Raw genomic sequence first — 6,000 nt, 5'->3', positions numbered from 1 at the left:
CACACCACCCCACCCCACCCCCAAAAAAAAAACTTATACACTGAAGCCTGAATGCCCAAGGTGATGGCATTAGGAGATGGGGGCCTTTAGAAGGTAATTTGGGTTAGGTGGGGGCCTCGAGGTGCAATTAGTGTCTTTATAAGAAGAGTCGAAGGAGAGCTTGCTCATGCCACCCCCACCCCAACTGGCACAAAGGAGAGACCAGGTGAAGACACAGAGAGGAGGTTGAGCCAGGAAGAGTCGAGAGCCCAGCCATGCTGGCTCCCTGCTCAGACTTCCAGCCTCCTGTAGAAAACAAATGTCTGCTGTTAAGTTCTCCGTCTGTGGTATTTTATTGTGGCCACCTGAGCTAAATAATACAACAGCACAGGTTTCAGCTTCTTCCTGCACCAGACCCCCTCCGAGACCATCTAGAAGTGTGGCGCTTTGAGGAACTCACGAAGGAAGCAGAGGCAGGTGGAGAACAGGATGGTTCAAGCCAGCATTTCCCTCCACAATGTCCTGCCTTGGACTCTGACACAGCAACCGGAATGTGGGATCCAGGAAGAGACTTGCTTCCGGTCCTCTTCCCGGGCTCTGCACAAGAGTGGGAACAAGATGAGAACTGGGGTGTGGGAGACCAAGTGCTAGCCACTGACTTAGGAGTTGGGACGCCTAGTCTTTAGTCTCAGCTTTGCCCCGACGTGCTGGGTGATCCTGCTGATGTCTTGCCTGCTCTGAGCCTCAGTCTCCATATCTGTCCCCACATACCTACCAAGATCTCTTTCAGTGTGGACCCACCAGTCCTGTGCTCTGGAGCTGCTGGGGACAGCAGAGAGAAGTGCACAAGGTTGAATGCCCAGGCGTCTGGACCTTATCCATCCCTCCTTCTCTCTCTCTCCCTCTTCTGGAGCACCCAACTGCTCCCAGCAGGACCAACAATCCATTCATCCCTGCATATTCCCCGCCTGGCCCTGGGGGTCAAGCTGCTGATAGAATTTCAGATGCTTAGTCATACTTTTCTGAGTAAATATCATGGTAAAAAGACATGACATTTCCGTGGCCGGTCTTCAGCATTAATAAAAGATTCTAAGAACAGGGTGACCTTTTCACAAAGGATTTGTAAATGCCAAAAACTACATAAAACCTCTCTTTCTGAGGCAGACAGGATTGTCACAGCTCAGCATTTATTCCCCCCACATGTGATACGGGCCAGTTCTATGTGCTGGCTGGTGAGGAGCTGGGAGCACTAGACAGGGGAGGAGGAGGGAAAAGAGGAGGAAGAAGGGGGAGGAAGGAAGGAAAAACATGGAGAGAGAAAGGAAGAAAGAGGAGAACCAGGGGCTGGGGATGTGGCTCAAGCGGTAACGCGTTCGCCTGGCATGCACGAGGTACTGGGTTCCATCCTCAGCACCACATAAAAATAAAAAAGATATTGTGTCCACCGAAAACTAAAAAATAAATATTCAAAAAAAAAGAGGAGAACCAGGGAGAGAGGGAAGAAGAAAATGAAGGAGGAGGGGGAGAAAAGAACGGAAAGCAGCAGGTTACAGAGCGAGGCCAGGCCTGGGAAATTGTGTGTATGGGTTGGGGGGAGGTGGTTACTTAACTGAGGGCCACTCATCCACTTAGCAGACCCCTGAGGACAAGGCATGTGAACTGCCACTCCTTAAATACCACCCCAGGGCTGTCTATGTTACTTCCGGGCTAGCCAGGTAAAGATGCTCCTATAGCCACCAGCCAATGCATGAGGACAACGAAGGTGTCTGAGTGGCTGGCCAGTCCCATGGATAGGAGCCCAAATACCCATCCTTTGCCAGCCTTCTGCAACCATTGAGAAACTAATGTGACTCCATTTTTGAGAAACCAGCTTCTATCTCAGAGCAAAGCCTGTCCAAGGAAGGGGGCTTGACCCTTGTCCTTGGAAAACCCACAGAGCACTCCTAAGCACATACCCACCCTGCTGAGTTGTTTGTCTGTAAATAACAGGAGAGGTCTGTGGCACCAGGTGTCCCTGACTCAGTTAGGCTAGGTGAGGACCCATAGCAACCCCCCTAGCAACCTCCAATCAGCATGAGACAGGGAAAATACCTGGGATGCCAGATGACCTTCCCAGTAGTTTATGGTGGTTGATGACATGTTGGGAAACCTTGTAGTTTAGCACGTACACCCCTCGTGGCCTAAACCAATCAGTTCAAAGGAATCCCCCTCTTGTACTAACCAATCACCCCTACCCAACTTGTTCCACCATTGAATGTGCTAATCAATGTTAAGAGTTGTTGTTTGACTTTCCCGTGGTATGGAATGATTTGCTGTGTGGTGTTGTGACGCATAGAGTATCTCCCCAAAACCTATAAAATCTCACTGAACAAAGGACTGGGACTCACTCCCTGGGACCTCTGAGACGGGAACCGTTGTGAGTCCAGGCTCAAGCCTGCAATAAAGATTCTTGTGTGATTGCATTGGATTCGGCTCCTGGAGGTCTATTGTGGTCCCACGAATCTGGCATAACACCATGTCTCGCTGTACCTTAGGAGGAGGGCAGGCAGTATGGGGCAACGAAAGAACCCAGGCTTTGGGGTGAGACTCAACCTAGTTCCAGGCTAGACTTGCCAAGCCTCAGTTTCCTCATCTGTAAGGACTTCCCTCTTAAGAGTACAGGGATGATGCCATAACATCATGGACACAAGGAGCCACTCCTACTAGAGTCATGAGCTCCATCCTTCCTCTTTGAGGGCTTTGGCATTCGTCTTTTTCTTTTGTACTAGACTCCATTGTACTAGACTCCATTGTATTTTCAGAAGTGGACTCCACTACTGGGCCAGAAATTTGCATCAAGCCCTTTCCACCGCACTCTCCGGGACAGCTGCCAAGGACCTGGGAGGAGAAGAAGATTCTCCAGCGGAGCATGCATAGGTAATGACCAGGCCCCCAGAGAAAGGCTCCTCAGACAGCTGCTTCTGCTCTTCCGAAGCTTGATACACTGCCATGGGCTGCCCTTTCTCTGGGTTCACTGTGTAATGGTGCTTGACAGATCCTAATTTTCTTTTAAAAAGACATGCATTATAGCAGAGGACATAATAATACACATTGGTGACATGAGGCAATTGTCCAGTTAGTGAGGATAGAGTGGGTTTCACTGCCCAACTCCAGTGCCTGACTTATGAAGGATTTCAGAATGTGGTTTGCAAAGAGTTTTCAATTTAAAGATCACATTTTCAGGGCTGTGAAGGGGCCAGGCCACATGCTGAGCAACAGGGAATTCCACATAGACAAGCCTGGTCTCCACCCTTTATGAGCCCAAAGATGAACCCTTACAACAGCCCTGTGTATTAGGTAACATGAAACAGAAGCCCAAAGGGGCACACAGATACATGTGGCAGAACAAAGGTTAGAGCTCAGAATGTTGCCTATTTTCCCACTGCTTTTTAGCCCATCCCATGGGAAGTGAGCTCAGGACTGATTTCCACTTATCTTTCAGATAGACTAGAATGATAGTTGAGAAAGCTGAACTCTGGAATCAGATAAATCTGATATTAGTTATAGTAAATAAAGCTGATTTCCTCTTCAGGGTGGGTAAGGTGATCCTGTTTCCTGGACAAGATGGTTATGTGGGGTCTAGATGTTGGAAAAGATTCTTACAATCTGCCCCTCACCCTACCTCCTTTTCCTGACTGGCTTGCCTTTCAATGGGGATGCTCAGAAAGTGACATAAAGTTGACTCTGGATGGATCTCAAGGTTATTCTGCAAGAGCTTTCTCTGCTCTTGGCTTTGTCCTCGTTATGATTCATTCATCCAGTGTATATTCACCAAGCACCTGCTGTGTCCCAGGCTTATGCTAGCTGGCAGGAATATAATAGAGAATAAACAGATCAAGTCCCTGTCTCCATGGAACTTACAGTCTGGGGTTTCAAAACTAATAACTGCAAGCAAAAACCATTGAGGGTGCCAAGCTTGGAGGCAGAATTGCATCAGAGCATCATGCTGAAAACAGCATCCACAGACTTGTGAAAGGTTAGACAGGTAAACATAGGTTCCAGCCAAAGGGAATAACATCTGCAAAAGTCCAAATTTTTGAGGGAAAAAGGAGTCCTGCTAATAGTCCAGTAAGGCTAGAACAGGGACTTGGGGGGGGGGCGGGTATGGATGTCCTGAGACATGAAATTGGAAGAGAAAGCGGGACCTTATCAAGAAGTGCTGGCACCCAAGCCTTCTCCAAAATCAGAAGCTATCCATTGAAAGATTCTGACCAGAGTTCCCATGGCCAGCTTTGCTCTCTAGAGAGAATTATCTAGTTGCTATTGAAGAAGGTGTTGAAAGAGTAAAGGATAGGAGGTCCACATAGCAAGCCCTAGGAGCAGCCCAAGTGGGAAATGGACATGGTTGGACTGTGGGGGATGGACAGAACTGAACTAGAGGTATCCAGGAAGGGAAAAAGATGGATGCTGGTGATGAAGAAGGTGCTACTGAGACTGAGCAGGATGCTAGCCGATAATGGAGTTCACATGGCAAGAACAAGCTGATGGCCCTCAGCCCCAGCCAAGGTGCACAAGTTCAGGGGTCAAAACCAAATTCACATCCATTAGAGGTAGTCTGAGGAGGAAGAACCAGGGAGATACATCCAAAACAGGTCATCAAGGGAGTCCAGATGTGGGAGCTGAGGGCAAAAGCCATTAAAAGGTCAGAAAATCAGGGAAGGTGAGCCTAGGAGGGCTGGCCAAATCGGGAAAGGAGGGAGGGAATGTCACTGTCAGCCCACTACCCTTTGAGTATGGATTAGGTCAGTGTAAAAGAGCCAGAGCAGGAGAGATAGACAAGGTCCCAAGTCATAGAAGAGGCTGACAGTTAAACTGATGGCCACATAACAAGGCCAGGCCATGCAGCCTGTGCTCAAATGGACACCCAGGCATGCAAGTCTCCTGCTTGTAGCTGCTTCTGTGGAGAGGTCTGGGTGTCTCCATCTGACTGTAAGGTCTGTGCAAGCCATCAGCTACCTGCTCCTGCCAAGAAAGCAATTGCCTTCTCTGACTCCATTAATAGGAGTTTAGTGTCTAGATCAATGTGGCTGCAAGTCCTGCTGCACTTGGCACTTGTCAAGTTGTATCTGGAGACTGGGCTGTGAGGAGCCCACATGCTCAGACACCTCCTTGGGGACTCCCCAAGCCTATGCTAACCCTGTTGGGTGATTGCAGCACCACCTCCATGACTTTGGGCCTGCCTCCCCTGGGGATGTCCCACCTGCAGCAGGGGTTGACTGGGAGATGTAGCAGGCAGGAACAGAGGGCCAATGTCACCAGGCCATCCCTCATGGTAAGATAAGTCTGCACTTTAGATTTCATTTCAGTGAGACATAATAATGCTTAATATTGTCCAAATGTTAAAGAATCAGTGTAGATCAATTGTGTCTGTGAACCAAATCAAGCCTGCAGCCTCCCATCTGTGATTTCTAAGCTAACCTAAACCTCCTTTTTTTTAAAATTTTTTATTTATATATGACAGCAGAATACATTACAATTCTTATTACATATATAGAGCACAATTTTTCATATCTCTGGTTGCATACACAGTATATTCACACCAATTCGTGTCTTCATAACTATACTCTGGATAATAATGATAATCACATTCCACCATCATTAATAACCCCATGCCCCCTCCCTTCCCCTCCAACCCCTCTGCCCTATCTAGAGTTTGTCTATTCCTCCCATGCTCCCGCTCCCTATCCCACTATGAATCAGCCTCCTTATAGCAAAGAAAACATTTGGCATTTGTTTTGGGGGGATTGGCTAACTTCACTTAGTATTATCTTCTCTAACTCCATCCATTTACCTGCAAACATCATGATTTTATTCTCTTTTATTCCTGAGTAATATTCCATTGTGTATATATGCCATATTTTTTAATCCATTCATCTACTGAAGGGCATCTAGGTTGATTCCATAGTTTAGCTATTGTGAATTGTGCTGCTATAAACATTGATGTGGCTGTGTCCCTGTAGTATGCTGTTTTTAAGTCCTTTG

At 47.6% G+C, this 6,000-nt stretch overlaps 1 long non-coding RNA gene across 1 annotated transcript in view; it reads right to left on the bottom strand.

The window, feature by feature from the left end:
- Nucleotides 1-46: 46 nt before the first annotated feature.
- Nucleotides 47-6,000, bottom strand: part of LOC125615140 — a 39,772-nt gene continuing 33,818 nt past the window's right edge. The window contains exon 4 of the long non-coding RNA XR_007345690.1: nt 47-576. This is a non-coding gene — a long non-coding RNA (uncharacterized LOC125615140). The remainder of the gene's footprint in view (nt 577-6,000) is intronic.

Source organism: Marmota marmota, unplaced genomic scaffold (genome assembly GCF_001458135.2).
Source record: "Marmota marmota marmota unplaced genomic scaffold, marMar, whole genome shotgun sequence".
NCBI classification, from domain to species: Eukaryota; Metazoa; Chordata; class Mammalia; order Rodentia; family Sciuridae; genus Marmota; species Marmota marmota.
Note: the sequence above shows the minus strand (reverse complement) of the source record. Positions and strands in the feature narration are given on the sequence as shown.